We start from the raw sequence: 17,040 nt of genomic DNA on the forward strand, positions 1-17,040 counted from the left end.
AAGTGTCTAAGATGCTAACAGAAATATCACTACAAGCACTTCTACAGCACCTGTCTATTATGATCAAGTAAACATGTAGCTAATTTCAAAATTATAGTTGAATCTCTACCATGGCTGATGGTAAGATACCAGGGCTGTTACTCAGAGCCAGGGCTCTGGAAACAACTCCATGCTGGTGTCTTGGGAGTCAGTACTTTTTTAAGTGACTCTCTAACGTTTCTGGGTTTCTGGACTCTACAAAGATATCTAGGCTCAAAGACAGTGTTAGATATTCCAAGAATAACACCAATTTGTTGTAATTTTAAAAGCTTCTATTTTATCAAGAAAAAAAAAAGAACTACTTAATGTTTGCATTTTGGCTATATGTAAAGAGAGCAAACAGTATGTTTATCTTAGAAATGTGTTATTCAGCGAAACTGGCAGTTTAGTTTGTACCATTAGTATTCTTTAAAGTAGCCAAATAATATTTATGAACTCAAATGCAGCCTTGGGTGTAAAGGTCTACAAAGACCACAATTACCACTGGAAATGGGAAGAATAATCCAAATGAGGACAGATATTCCTAATATCAGCAGCTACTGGGTGGTTTTGGTTGATATCACAAAACTATGAATATGATGAGAATTATTCCTGTGGCTACATACAAGCACACATCTGGAATATATAGGCTGCATTAATGTACCTCAAAAGCCTAGGATGAGAGCCTCCTCCGTTCTTAATAGTTAAGGCAGAGAAATATGGCCCCTTTGTAAGATAGTTTGAAGGGGAAAAGCATGAGGGTTAGAATTACTGCTTTGTCATACTGAGGAGACATCTTTAGGTCAGTGTTTTAAGAAGTATATACTCCTTACTGTAACTGAATGACTGAGTGTATTACCTGCATATCTTTGTCTCATGTCAAGATTGCTCATGTCTAAAGCTTGGCTTTGGGCAGGCCATCAGACTTCTCTGTACTTTCCTTGTCTATAAGATGTGGGTAGAAATGATAACTTTTTGTGAGGGCTAAATGGTAGTTATTTTTAGCTGATTAATAGAGCTTTATTAACTACTAAAATTATATTTATTGTTTAAATGTGCATTGACAATTAGGGCATAAGAGATTTTTTCTTATATAAATATACATTAGTGAAACTGAGGCAAAATGCAATACTATATTCTCCTGTGTGTTATAACATAGAAGACTCTATAGGAGGGCTAGACAGATGCTTGCGGCTAAGAGTGCTTAATGCTCTTGTAGAAGACTGAAGTTTGGTTTCCAGCACCCACATCTGGTGGCTTACAAATACCTGTAATTCAAGCTTCAGGGAATCCAAAACCTTTTTCTGGATTTTGTAGGCATCTGTACTCACATGCACATACCCATGCACAGATACACACACATACATATAAATAAAAATATCTTAGTAGAATAAAAAGGAATCCATGATAGGCAATGCATTTATTTATCTAAAATGGAAACATCTTGGAGTATAGTTCCTGTATTTGGGTATTGTATACTTTTTGTTTCATTGTTCATATCTATGAAATGGTAATAAAGCCTCCAGCCATATCTTGCATTTCCATGGGTGTAATGAAAATAAATTGTTCTGTGCAAACCCCCAACTGTTTTAAATAAATACCTTATAAAACCTAAAATAAATCATTGTTACATAGGGCCTTTTAATATGATATTTAAATTTTAAATAACATAAAAATGTTTTCTGGTATTACCATGTGATACTTACTCATATGCTGCACACATTAGTAGAATTATACTATACCTAGTCTACCTGGTACCCCTTTTCTCTGTTCTCTGCAACAAAAACTATCTCTCAACCTTTATAAACTTTGTTTTATTTGTTTCTTTGAGGAAACAGTTTTATTTCACACTTTAATGCAAAAGTGAATTATGTTTATAGAACCATATATCCTAGAGATTGTAGTTTTTTCAGAATTCTGGGTTGTTTCTAAGTTGAGGTCCTCAGAGTCCTAAGGAATCAGGCACAGATCCCTGTGGATCTCAAAGGAGCTTGAAAGGGAGGAAACGGGAGTGCAAGAGAAGAACAGAATTTAGAGAAAGATGGGGCCTCCCCTTCTGACATATGGGTGATAGATAGATGGTAGACAGACGACAGACATGATTTGTTAGATGGATGACAGATTGATAGATTGAAGATAGATAGATGATTAGACATATAGAGAGACAATTAAATAGAGAGTAGGTAGATTATTAGATAAATGATAAATCAATGTATAGATACATGGATGACCAGATGCATAGATGATTACATGGATGGATGGACTATTGATAGATGGATAAATGGATGGGATGAATGATGAATGCGTGGATAGATCATTAGATAGATATATGATAGATAGATAGATAGATAGATAGATAGATAGATAGACAGGCAGGCAGATAGGCAGCCAGATAGATGATAGATGGATGGATGGATGATTAGATAGAAGGTTAGATGATGGATGGATGTACATGGACGGATGAGTAAAACTCCTCATTGGTGGAGTTGTTTCCCACTACTTGCTATTACACACACACACACACACACACACACACACACACACACACACACGGTATCATCTCCTTTGTCTTATGTGTCAGTGTCTGTAGGTTAATATAACTTGAGTTAAAGATTTGGCTGCTTAGTAGACTCACCACTCCATCCATCCCTAGTCTCCGGTTTGAAAGAAGAGGCAAGTGAGATTAAATAGTGACCAGGCTAAACCAGTGAGACTCACATCCTTCAAAATGAAGTTTGAGCCTGACTTTTTCAAGTTTTGTTATAATATCTTAAAAAAGAAACATGAATTGTGTATCATGTTTTAGTTGTACTGGTTTAAGTGGGGAGTGAGAAATTGCTGAATTAGCACTTGGACCATTAAATGAAGAAAGGCTAGGCAAACAGTGACTAGCATTTGCATGTCTGTTACAGTGATGACTGTCTGAGCAGCTTCCCCTCGGAGTTAATTCCTTTGTGAGAAGCTCTAGGAAGATCAAGGGGTTTGGAAAACAAAAGCAAAGAAATATGCTGTCTCCTATCTGTTTGTACATAGAGGGTTCAAAGTGGGTTTGTTTACATCGTGTGTCTTGTTGATATTCTGTTTGCTTCTCAGAAAAGAGAGTACTCAAAAATGATTATATAATCATGCAGATAGGGGTTTGCAGTTGTGAATGAGCCTTTCTAACAGAAGGACCAAGAGAGAAACCACATCACTATGTTGAAGTGTATTTGTTTGGCAAGTGTCTTAAGAAGACTTGAAAATAGAACTCTGTGAGATTTTTTCTGGGGGAAAAATTAAGACAAGGACGTTTCTGGCTGTTTCTGGTGGAAGTTTCTTAATAGTATCAGATAAAGCAAGGGCACGGGCAGAAGTGGGTAGGGCATCAGTGTCAGATAAAACAAGGGTGTGACCAGAGGTGGGTAGGGTGAGGATGGATCCTGGTTGTTCATTTTTCTTACCCTTGACCTGTCTCTGAAGGCCAGGCTCTTTCCCCCACTTAATTGAACTATATTGTGGATGAAAAGCAGGAAGAAACAGGATAGATTCAAAGTACACCCATAGTGGCTTGCGACAGTGAGCAGGAGGTCAGCCAGATTAAGGCTTCAGAATGAAAATTTGGCCACTCTTGCTTTCTCCATTAGCAAAACTCAGTCAATACTCGATTTTAGAGTAAAGTCTGGGGTGTTACAAATTGCTTTCTTTTTTAGGATGAAACAAAATTAAGAACAATATCCCACCCCAAGTCTACACTCGTTATTTAAGACAAGAGACATCCCTGCAAGAAACAGGCACATTTCTTCATTGTAATGTGGCTTGCCTTCTGTTTCTTCCATGAGAACAATTTACTCATGGCTGCAAATGCAAATTTTGGGTGTCATGTATTTGAACACTAGAGACCAGAAAGGTTTTAACTGTTGCTATTGGTAATTAGCTATTTGGGGACAGGAACTAAGACCTCATTTGAAGCTCACGGCTGTTTCCTCTCCACCTCACATACAGCCAGGAGGTCATTTCGGCTACTTTTCTTAGTGCTTTTCTTTATGAAATAGTTTCATTTATGGTGTTATATGAGTACTCAGAACTTTCTGGAATATTTGAGTTTCTGCATTTTGAGCTATGGCTCTAAGCCTGTTCTCTACCTTGTAGTTTCTGAAGCTTGAGATGTATGCTGTAGCATCTTTGATGTGACTTGTTTACACCTGATTTCAGTTATTTGGTTTCTAATTATCAGAAATACTATGCATGGGGCTGGGGAGGTGACACCGTGGGTAAAAGTGCTTCTTGTGAGATCTTGAGTTCGCGTCCCAGAAAACAGGGGTGATTAAGTGCACACTTGTAAACCCAGTGCTGGGCAGGGGCAGAGCAGGAAAGACTGAGGGTTACTGGAACTTTCTAGCTGCCAGCCTAACTCCAGGATTTCTGAGAGACCTTGTCTCAAAAACATCAAGGGGAGAGTATTAGAGGAGGGTACTCTGTCCTCCTTCTAGGGCCTCTGCAGGTATTTATATGCACACTTACACACACACACAAACATACATACACATGCACACACATACACACATATCACATATCACACACATACACATACACAGAGAGAGATACCATAATGAAAACATTCGAATAACATAAAAGATGAACAACTACAGAAATCACCAAAGCAACTTAGAAAGTGTTAAATTTGGGTTTATGGTTTCAGAGGGGTAGAGTCCACGGTGGTGGAGCAAAGGCATGATGACAGGAACAGCTGAGAGCTCACATCTCCATCCACAAGTAGGAGGCAGAGAGAGCAAACCGGGAATCACACGAGTCTTTTGAGATCTCAAAACCCACTGCAAATGGCATTCCTCTTCCAACAAGGCCACACCTTCCAACTTCCCCCAAACAGTTCACCACCTGGGGACCAAGTGTCCAAATACAGGAATGGATGCGGGCCATGCTCATTCAACCATTCGATCCCTGTCTTAACTTTTGTCAACATCTTGTTTTAATTGGTCACACTTTTAATTTTCTTCAGGAGGAAGATTCAGTATCTATGATTTCAAGTCACTGTAGACAGCAGGTGGCATTAGGTACCCCGAGAAACCACCTACTTCCTGCTGGCCACAGCCTCAGCATTTGCAAGCAATAGATTCCCATACTCCCAGTGTGCTTACTTGAGATTTTCTTCTTTTTCCTTGGAACATGTTCCTCCAAATTCCACTTTAGCCAAATACTAAAACAAAGCTTACTATCAAACTAGACACCATTCCTATGACAACGTGTAGTGTAATGGAAGAGGAAGTGAGCTCTAGAGTGAAAATCAACCGTATTTATGCACACCTTCAGATTTTAGGGAGATATACTTTTTATTTGTCCATGTCTGTGTCTTAGTTTGTGCACATGAGTGCAGGTGCCTACAGAGGCTAGACAGGGCATCAGGTCCCCTGGAGCTGGAGCCTCCCTGTCTGGGTGATAGGAAACAAACTCGGGTCCTCTGAAAGAGCAGGAAGTGCTCTCAACCTGGAGCTATCTCTGCAGCCCCAGTGCAGACAAAAAATGTTTCTTCATCTCAGCTCCTTCACCCATAACATGGGGTGATCACAGTCCTATATGGTAAGGGTGTTGTGAGGGTAAATGAGATGGCGACTACAGTATACTCAGCTGCATCAACTTTGGCCCTGGTTAGTTTATTCCTAGACTAATGATAACCTGGATCTCATACTTTTAAATTATCTAAAATAGACCCAGCAGCTTCTTTGGGCTACCAAGTCATTTTCTCAGGTTGCAGAATTTCTGTTCTGTAGAGATGACAGCGCTCATCCACGTTCATGATGGAAAACTTCTTGGGGAGCCCAAAGGCCTCATGCCTCATATAACAAAAATATTATGTTTTAAAATATTTTTCATTTTTTTTTCAACACAGGGCTTCTCTATATTGCCCTGACTGTCCTGGAACTTGCTCTGTAGATCAGGCTGGACTCCTGCTCACAGAGTCTTTGCCTCATGAGTGCTGGGATTAAAGGTGTGCACCATCACCTGACACTTTTCTTCATTTTTTGAGGCAGTGTTTCATGGAACCCAGGTTGGTCTAGAACTTACCATATATCCAAGGGTGACCTTGAACTCTTGTCCTTGTTGCTTACATGCCCTAACCAGAGATTCTGGGCTTATAAGTAGAATGTAATCTTGGTTTTTTTGTGTCTTTGTTTGTTTTGATTTTGTTTTTCAGGACAGGTTTTCACTGTGTAGCCTTACCTGTCCTGGAACTCACTCTGTAGACCAAGCTGGCTTGGAACTCAGAGATCTGCCTGCCTCTGCCTCCCAAGTACTGAGATTAAAGGCATGTGCTGGGAATAAAGGCATACACCACCACTGTCCAGCTGCAGAAAGTAATTTTTGAAGGCAAAATTTTTCTTCATATGAAATGTTTACCTTCATTTCATATTACAAAGGCCCATATCTTTATTCCTATTAAAAATAAAGGCCATCCATTTCTCCATGTCCCCTTCCATGAATGCTTTGTTTGAACAGGGCTGCTATCTCTGGAGATGCCAGCTTTCCCTGAGGAAGGCAAAACCACTGTGTGGTTGGAAAGTCATCCTATTTGGTGATGGTAAAGGGGATTCAATAGCAAGAATGGAGAACAGATAAAGCATCATAAGGCAGTCTCTACCTAACTCTCAACAACTCTTAATTTCTATTTTTTTTTTTTTTTCAGTTTTGAGTGTGACCTAAAAAACCTGACTTTAAGAACATTCTGAGTTTCCTATCCATGGATGAAACTATGTTAGGTTCCCTGTGCTGGCAAATCATGGAACATTTAGCTTTTCTTGTCATCTCTGTCATCCAGCCTGATGTCTCCTGCATTCATTACATTGTACCACAAGTTAACATTTTTCTCCTTTTAAAGGCTGAATATTTTATTCCACGGATTACACTGTTTGTTAATTCATCCATTCCCTGGTAAACATGTGGGTTGCTGCTGCTGCCTTTGGCTTTATAGCTGATTCTTCTGTGTATCTCTTTGAAATCTTTATTTCCTATAGGTATGTATTTAGAGGTAGAATTCATACACCCTAGAGCAATTCCATTGGTTGTTATGGCTTTTTTTGCGCTATTATTATTTTTATTTATTCATTTTTGAGTAATTTTGACATCACAGTTATGAGACAGCATCACATTCTGGTTTTAATCTGCATTTCCCTAACTATGTGTATCTTTTAGTTTGGCCATCGATGTATCCTCTTTGGAATGTTTTTAATTGGATATCTGAAAATTACTGAATAGTTTTTATATTTTTTCTCTGTATAGAAAAGTCAATAATGTTTCTCAAAAATGAATAACTTCTGGTTCCAATTTTTGACCAGGATTTGAGTTATAGTGTCCACTATACTGATTAGTTGGGTCAGTTTTCTGAATCTCAAAGTAAGACTAAATAATAGTAAGACTATTCACCTGGTAGGATTATGATGCAGCTTTAAGATGTGCGAAACCACTCAGCACAGTAAAATATCAATTGTTTTATTAAATTTTGCTACTGAAAATATATTAGTGTCACTATTTGTAAAAACCAAATATATTTAGTTATGACGATAACCTTTATGTGCCTTGAGTTTGTGTTTCTAACCCTGCTGCTGTTTGGCTTGGGATGTTCTTTTGTAATTACCTAGAAAGTTTTAAAGGCAGACATCACAGGAACTAGCTCAGCAGCTTTGCAGGACTGTTTGTCAATGATTAAATGGAGGAGGGGAGGCTTGCTTGTGTGTCTGCACCCTCTCACACATTCAGTGACCTCTGTGCACTAAAAGTTTCACTCTGTGCCTTTCTCATAACTGTGAGGCAATCAAAAGTTGTTTCCCCCAACTCTGTTAGATTGATGTTTAAAGGGCTATTCATTCCCCAGGAAAGTATTGAGTGCAGGGAAGAGGGAAGGTTGAGAACAGTTCAGTTAGACCTCTGTCTTCTGTTGATGGCTAGACGGTCTACACAGGTGGTCGGGTCTGAATCGTTTCTGATTTTCTTTCTGACGTACCCTATGACATCAGCAATACTCTATTTTTATCATCTGTCTGTAAACCCTAGTGATGATTTTACTGACTAAACTGATTAGACTATTGCATGGTATTCAGAAGGTCTTTGTGAGTCTTTATTAATGTTTGGAGAAACAGTACCTACTAGAGAATGCAGAGCCCACGGTAGGATGAGGAGATGTGGACACCTTAGTGTGGAAATTATTCCAGAGGAAATGCTACTGGAAAAACACATTTGCAAATCTGTGTTTGTCTGCATGTCCGGTCTTTTACTTCCACACTGGCTGAGATCCGGGGTTGGTGCACGGGGCTGGTGGCAGCCCAGTGTCCATGAGCAGGGTCAGAGGAGAGGCTCCCAATCAAAATGAGAAATATTGGATTAAAAAAAAAAACCTAATTTGTCACTTCAGTCATTGAATATGAACTGAATAGACTTCTAACCCTTAAAATCCTTTTTTTCCCCTCTTTTTATTGCCTGGAATCTTAAAAGCTTTATCATTTGCAGTCATAAAATGAAAATATACACCAAACCCTCAAAGGGTAAGTATGAAATTAAATTATATTTAGGCAGCTGTAACCTTTTAAAACGATCGGATTCCAGTTAATGTATTTCTTCCTGTTCCGAGTGCTGCCATGGTGTTTGATGGTGGGAAGCAGTCCAAAGGGCATTGGGAGATAATAAATTCACTGTAAATTTCACCCCAAGGCATGTCTCCATACACCAAGGCCTCCATTTAGCAAGGCTGACCTAAAACTCTTGTCACATCCAAAGGTCATTTAGGTTGGAGTTGGTGTGTCCCATCTATCTTTCCTTAATGTAAAGAGTGACAGTTGGAACAAGACAGAGCTCATAAACAGTCATCAGAATATGAACAAGAAGCCAGCTCGGGATTGGGAGGGGAGGATGAGGACAGGGCTCCCCTCTGCAGACTGGCAGCTGCCTTGCTTCTTGCAAAGTCAGAGAGGAGTTCACAAACAATGGACTTTCTGGCCTGTATTTCAGAGCAACCCTGTAATATACAGGCAGACAGACAGACAGATATTCAGTCTCCAGCCTCTGTCCCTCTGTTCTTAAGTTCTCTCTGTAAGCGAGTCAGACCAACAATTTGTTCTTTTGTGCCTGGCTTACATCACTTAGCACATGGTGTTTTCAAGTTTCAAGTTTCGTGTTACCACCTGCATCTCCCAATTACCCATTTTTGTGTGTTATTTGTGTGTGTGTGTTTGTGTGTGTGTGCGCGCGCATGTGCAAGCAATGCTTACCACTGAGCTATGGCCACAGTCCTTCAATTTTACAGTCTTAAAAATGATTTCATTGTTTTCAAAAGCAGCATGCATTAACAAATGCTAAGCCTTATAGACACATATGAATTCCCAATCACTGGCCATAAGTAATAAATGTTATCAGATAGAGAAATACTTGGCAGTACTAAATGCAGATTATGTAAGGTTAAATCCTTGCAAGTCTTTTTGAAGATTAAAATTAAAAATCTTCTCATGAGAGCATGGGATGCTTTTCTCTGATGTGCCCCAAGTGTCAAGGACAGTGCTTGACACAAAATGGGCACCCACTACATGTCTGCTGGAGGAGGTCAACATAAGGTGGGAGTGCCTCGTGTTGATTAAAATAGTTGATTCTTTCTCTGGGTGAGGTTGATTTGATGAGAAATGTGATGTGTGCCATTGAAATGCTCGTCAGGATCTGAAAAGATAATGAAAATTGAAATACAAAGGACACAGAGTTCTGTTGTAATGGTGTTTCCCTTAATTAGTTGAAGTTACTCATATTCTGAGTAGTGCAGATGGCTCATGTTTGCTACAACAGTTTTCAAAAGTTTTAGGAAAGTTAGAGTTTGTGAGCATGCGTGGAAACAGGGACTACAGATTTGTATGATTACATTATTAGTGGGACTTACACATAGAGACCAGGTCTTTAATTGAATTTGAGACAGTACTGGAAAACACATGCATAGGTGATCATGTGATTGACTTGGGATCTGTTTTAAATCATATATGTAGCAGTGGTCTTTTAACCACCATACCAGCTAAAAGTGTGTTGTTGGAGGTGAGGCCAAACTTGCGGGATCTCTTCTCCCAGTTACCTGCAGGCTGGTCTCCTAGAACAAGATGTAATTACCACTCTCCTTCCTCCCTCACCGGCTGTAGCTGTGGACCCGCCTACGTAGGCTTCCCCTACACACTGTGAGCTTGACAAGCCTTTCTGTCCACTAGTGTGTTCCGCTGATACATACAGTTCTATCAGCTCACAGTGCTGCTCTCCATTTCTACACCGGTTCAGGAACAGGCTCGGTCTGCTGCCCCATAGCATCATTCTCCTTTGTATATCCTCCCGAAGCCCTTCTACCAGGAGTTACTTACACGTTTCCAGTGGTACATATTTTTGTGACTATTTTTTTTTGTTGTTGTTTTGGTTTTTCGAGACAGGGTTTCTCTGTGTAGCTTTGCACCTTTCCTGGATCTTGCTCTGTAGACCAGGCTGGCGTTGAACTCACAAAGATCCACCTGCCTCTGCCTCCCGAGTGCTGGGATTAAAGGCAATTTGTGATTATTTTATTAACGACTTTCTTGTTCCACTTAAGAGTTCTGGGAACTAAAGGGTTGAACAGCGCAGTGCTTTCTAAATCATTCCGATGATTAAGGAAAGACAATAATACACGTTTGTAGTTTCCCTTACATTTATTACACTTCATTAGAGAATATTGGAGACATTTATTTTTAAATTAAAAAGCGAAAAAGAAAAATAAACTAAAGCATTTTTACTGGCAGTAGCCAAGAGGAAAAAGGCAGATGGAGGATGCTGGGAAAGTTTTTCTTGGGTGCGTTTCCCTTCTTTCCTGTCCTGTGTCCTCAATACCGAGGTTGTCACCAGTGCAGCCTTCTCTGAACCCGTCTCGGTTACCCTCTCTTGCTCTCACATCTCGTCTCAAATCACACAGACCCCACCCGTGTCTGAGTGATGGTGCAGTGGCTCAGAAGGCACTGTGACTAGACAGAAGCCTGTAAACAGGAAGAGGGATTTAACTGCAACTGTGTCTCTTCCCTGGCCCTGGACAACACACTGCCGTGTAACGTCTCTGTGCCTCGATGTCTTCCTCAGTGAGATATGAATAATACCTACTTTTTAAATTGGTTGAGAAATTTCAAAGGATGACCCTTGGACCTGCCACAGGGTGAAGTTTAGCTGTTTTGCTAATTATCACCGCCATCCATCCTTCTGTGTCTACATGAAGTCTGAAATATACAGTTTCTTAGTGTACATATACAAAGAGCCAGCACTAATATTAATATGCAATATTTTCTTACATAAAAGTTTATAAAAAGGCAAAAGGGAAAGAAACAGTAAATAGCCATCCCTAGGAGGAAACTTTTTGTTTTTATTTATTTAAACATCACACATGTTGTCTCCTTATGCTAGAAAAGAAATAAGGCGGAAGCTGAAGAGATGTCGTAGGTGCCAGCGTCCTTCTTCAGGGTCAGAGTACTCCCAGTCGTGAAGCATTTTCTGAATCTCTCAAGCTGTCACTCATTGCCCATAGCTTATGGGAGAGTGTTGCAGGAATCATAACAGGTCTTATTAACAAAAAAAAATCCAGGCTGGGTATTGGGGTGAACGCTGGGAAATCAGAGAGACAGAACAAGCCACAGCTACCTCACCTTGCCAATTCCTCAGTTGATCCTTCAGACCGGAAGCCTCTGAGTCCTCATATCTGAATGGATCTCAGCTGAACTGTTGCTCGAAAGCCTGAATGCTTCTAGTTCCTGGTTTTCACACCTTATATACCTTTCTGCTTTATGCTATCGCTCCCTGGGATTAAAGGCATGAGTCACCATGCTTGGCTGTATCCTTGAACACACAGAGATCCAGAGAGATTTCTGCCTCTGGAAAGCTAGGATTAAAGGCGTGTGCTACCATTGCCTAACCTCTATGTTTAATATTGTGGCTGTTCTGTCTCTGACCCCAGATAAGTTTATTAGGGTGCACAATATTTTGGGGAACACAATACCACTACAGGAGAGTCCCTTGGTTACTGAGTGGTATTGACCACATTTGCAACTTTACATTTTTAGTTTGTGATTATTTCACTGACCGGATTCCATTGGCCCTCAAGTAGGGAACCCCACTTTGGTCCCTCACAACAGAGGGAGGCACGTGCAGGAACATGTCCTCAAGTGCCCTCTGCCATGTGCTGCTCACCACATTGGCAGTCTCACTTTCTATTTCCCTGATGACTTCCTTGTGTCTTGTCAGATTTAAGGACTTGGGGTGCAGTGGGGGGCCGTGTGTTGAGAGTCATTTAAATGAATAAAGGCATGAATGATAAAGACAATAAAACAGGGCTGGAGAGATCACACAGCAGTTAACAGCACTTACTGCTCTCTGGAAGAGGACCCAACTTTGGTTTCCATCATCCATGCTGAGCAGCTGACAGCCATATATAACTCCAGCTCCAGGGAACTCAGCACCCTCTTCTGGCCTCTCTGGGCACCAGAACTCATGTGCACATTTCCATATGGAGAAACACACTTATATACATAATTAAAATTTAAAATTAAGGAAGCAGTCAAGAATATATACCATTCCAGAGTTTTCCCAAAGAAACTTCGCTCCCAATTTGATGAGTTAATAATGTCATATAATGGAAACCCAATGTAAGAATGACTCAAATGTTGATATCTCAAGTTGTTGAGCATTTGAGGAATTATTGAAGTGGTGTAAACCTTTGTATCCATGTCAGACATATAGAGTTGTTACAGTGATCTCCGAGTAGCAAAACTTGCCACAAGGAGTTGGAGTCACAGTTCTTACCCTTCTTCCCATCCCTGCATGTGGTACTTCAGCATGCCTCCAGAGCACATTCTAAACACATGTGTTCTTACATTATGTAAAACAATATACAGTTTAGCTTGGCAGAAGTGGACACTGATGTTCTTACATTTTGTAGGAATGGTATGTTTAATCATTTGATATCTGCTGCTGTCCCACCGTCTGCTGGGATAAAATGAGTGATGGTCCTGAACTTTGCCAAACAGAAGTATTTGCTTCAACAGTCTGTTAGATAACCCCCAGCTTTCCTATATCAAATTATGAATATTTGAGAGAGCCACAGATTTTTATTTTCCTCCAGTGAGCAAGTCTTTCTTTCTTTCTCCTTTTCTTTCTTTTTTTTCTGTTGCTTTGAGAGGAATTTCAGTGGCATTTCCCACAAAATTAAAGTCATTGAAGATGAAGCGCCATCAGTGATATATAGAGATATGAAGAGCCCCTGGCCAGCGTCATTCCTACCTTGCCAAATGGAGATGTATTTACTGGTCTGTGACCTCAGGGATGGAAACAGAGCTCTTGTTCTCAATCAGTAACGAATAGAAAGTCTGGAGCAGCATAAAAAGGGTCAGTCGGATAGGTCATGCGTCATACGGGGAGGCAGATGTTAGAACATATTGTGATGGGTTATGTGCAGAACGGGAAGGTGGCTTGTGGAGTAGAGCAGGGAAGGGAGGGGATGTGAAAAGATCGGGTGGCATTTCCTAGTGTGACTCCTACAGGAGTGTATCTAGTTCTTAAGGAACTGTTTCAATTGTAAAAGTCAAAATGAGCTTTCTCCTAGCCGTTTGAGATGTATTAGTGTGTAATAAAATGAAGAAGGCAGCCTTTAAAGGGACAGTACATTCGAATCACTTGTTTATATGTGTCCTTGCCTGCAGCAAGAGTGACAGGGTGACAGCCTCTTGCCTCTGAGAGATCCTATGGCTTGAGGAAGTTCAGAGGCCTCCTGAGTTTTCAGCAGGATGCCATTTGTACACCCACACACCAGTCCACTCTTCATTGGTGCCTCCCTATTCCATCCAGCTCTCACAGCTCATAAAACTGAATAGAATAATAACAGTTGGATATGTATTACTAACATTTAATGAGGCAGCTAAATAATACGACTTACGGCTTGTATTCGTGAATTCACAGCATCATTTTTTCTTATGTTTGGGGTATGGTTTCACCGTGCAGATTGATTTGCCTCAGCCTGTTTGGTGCCGCCACATCCAGATTCATAAAAGCTTCTTAATATAAAACCACACTATAAGCAGATAAGACCTCTGCCACATCTCAGCCTTTCCAAGACATTGCCATTCAGGTGTGGTATTTATTTTTGAGAAGTGAGTAATGATAATATATTATCTTTTTTGAATCGTAAGAGGCGAGGGTCTCCCTTCAGACATACAGCACTCTGGCTTACCAGCTGATGAGGGAAGGTCATCTCCATTGAGGACTCAGTAGCCTCTCTCCCTGATGGCTTGTCCTGCTAACAAGCTGGGCTCCTGTCTGGTGCATTCACCTCATCAACTTCTTGCATGACCTGTTGTTAAACTCTTACCCCAGCATCCCCAGCTGACCCAGCCATCGCCACAATGACTGCATCCCTCCTTCACATGGAGAAGTCTCCTAATATGTCCTGTGCTTGTTTGCCATTTCAGCTTAATGCATCTCTCCCCTGTCCGCCATTTTCCTTAGGAATTGTGTCCAGTGTCCCCCTTGAGTACATTCCGAGTTGTTCCTTAGAGAGTTGAGTGCCTCAGATGCTTATTGTACCATATGATATAGATCAGAAGGAAAACTTAGTCATTCTATTGCCATACTAGTTATGATTTTTCAATAATGCCTATGCCTTACTATGAAACTAGACTCTTATACCATTTATCTAACTCATTTTACTCTTCAAAACGAAAATCAAATGTATAAAGCATGCTTTTAACTCAACAACATGACAGCTCAATTTTATAAAAAAAAGAAAATATCTCAATGCATATTTTTCCATAGAAAATAAGAGTAACTATTAAGCTCATGAAAAGACACACAGTAAATTCAGAGACACAGTGCCATGCAGTGATCCCACATACCCAACCTTGCTAGAATAATCATCCTTAGGAAGGCAGGAAAGGAACTGGAGAGAGGGCTCAGTTGTCAGGAGTACTGGCTGCTCTTCCAGATGGTCTCAGTTCAGTTCCCAGCACTCACATGGGGACTCACAACTACTTGTCACTCCAGTTCCAGGCTATGAAACACTCTCTGCCAGCCTTGAGGGCACTACACAGATATAACAAACACGTGTACATGCTAGCAAAAACTAATATACTTAAATAGAAAACTATTTTTTAAAAACACAGTAAATATTAAGTTCTAATGAAGATGCAGAGGAACTGAAATCTCAGATATTGCAAAAGAGATGCAAGAGAGTTCAGCCACTGTGGAAAATAAACGGTACTCTTAAAGTAAACACGAACTTGTATGACTCATGTTCATATGACTAAGCAAATCCAGTATTAGAAACTGGGTAGCCCAGAGTAATAAAAACACACAAAGACTGGCACTGGAATGTTCACGGCAGGATTATTCATAACAGCCTAAAAATAGGAAATAAAAATCCAAGTGTCCGTCAAGTGGCTAAGTGGATAAACAAGCTTGGTACATTGTGATTTATCAAGGGAAAGAATCGACTCAGCCACAGCGATGTTCATCAAACATGCAGAGGTGCCAAGAGCACTGTGCTAAGTGGAAGAAGCCAAATCTCCCTAGCTTTAGTTTCTTCTAGCTTTTTCCCAGTAATAGGAACTGCAAACCTGATTGACTCCCCAGCTGGCCTAGCACAGGGGTATATTCTGTTGCATATGGAACAGTGTTCAGGGTTTATTAGCATGTCCTGTTGTATGAGGTGAAGTATAAATCAGTGGTTTTGTGTGTGACAGGAGCATTCTGGCTTCTCTGTGCTTGCCTTGCTGGGGCGGTGGGCTGAGGAGGCTGTGGCATTGTCAAATGCTGTCTCTCTCAAGTCAGTCCCAGTCAGTAAGGAGTGAGGCCATTCTGACCAGGAGCCTCCTGCTTTCTACAAAAGAGATCTGAGGTTGGGAGGAAAAGGGTCCGTGTGGCCCCACACCAGGGGGGTGAACCTTGATTCTCAACCTGACTGGATAGAGAGATGCCGAGGAATTAATAAACTATATGTTGCTGGGTCTAGGGGGAATTTCCAGAGATAATAGATCATGGTCATATCAATGGATTAGTTCCTTGATAGGTGGAAATATGACAGCATTTGGGGGAAGTACTGAAAGGAGGAGGAGGGGCCTTGTCTGAGGAAACAGTGCCTGGTGGCAGGGGCAGGAGAGCGGTCTCTGACACAGGCCTCTGCTTCTGTCTTCCCTCACTTCCTGCTTCCTGTCCACCTTTGTGTACAGAAGCCCCTCTAACACAGTAATCCCCTGCTCTGATGCTCTGCCCGCATGTGTGAGCTGACCAGTCATGCCCTAAACACTCTGAAACCACAGCTCACAGTAAATTCATCTCCCCTGAGTTGCTTATGTCAGATTTTGTTTATTTACTTTGTACCCATAGTGACAATGAAGGATATTTTAATCTGGAGCCAAGACAGCAATAATCTGGTGTGTGTGTGTGTGTGTGTGTGTGTGTGTGTGTGTGTGTGTGATATATACAAGTAAATTTGCCATGTTTTGTCTGTATGATACACAATGACCTGGGTATGTCATCGCCACCACTGCCCCCCTCAAAGATTATTCAGATCCCTAAATTGAAGAGAGGGGGCACCAGACCTCATTACAGATGGTTGTGAGCAACCATTGTTGGGAATTGAACTCAGGACCCCTGGAAGAACAGCCAGTGCTCTTAACTGCTGAGCCATCTCTCCAGCCCCACTTCAGGCTGAGGATTTGGTAGAGGTAAGATCTCCAGTGGCTGGTTGCTTTGCTTCTCTGATCTTTCAACATTTACCTGGATATCTGACTCTGGGTTTTTATTAATAAGACCAATTAGAATTCCTGCTGCATTAAATGCTCACACCCTCCTACCCCATCCCCGGGAACCTCCATCCCATCTTCATATTGATAGCCTAGAGCTTTCCCTGCACTTTCTATGAGAAGCCTCACACAGCCTTTCTTCCATTTCCTCTGCCTTACTGGCTCAGCAAAGCTGGGGCCCCTCAAGGTTCCTATGTGTCATCACTGGCTG

General features: G+C 41.0%; 1 protein-coding gene across 10 annotated transcripts in view; it reads left to right on the top strand.

The window, feature by feature from the left end:
* The window catches only part of Sox5 (SRY-box transcription factor 5), a 1,007,323-nt gene that overhangs the window by 909,342 nt on the left and 80,941 nt on the right, over positions 1–17,040 (top strand). The window lies entirely within an intron of this gene.

Source organism: Peromyscus leucopus, chromosome 3 (assembly GCF_004664715.2).
Source record: "Peromyscus leucopus breed LL Stock chromosome 3, UCI_PerLeu_2.1, whole genome shotgun sequence".
NCBI lineage: Eukaryota > Metazoa > Chordata > Mammalia > Rodentia > Cricetidae > Peromyscus > Peromyscus leucopus.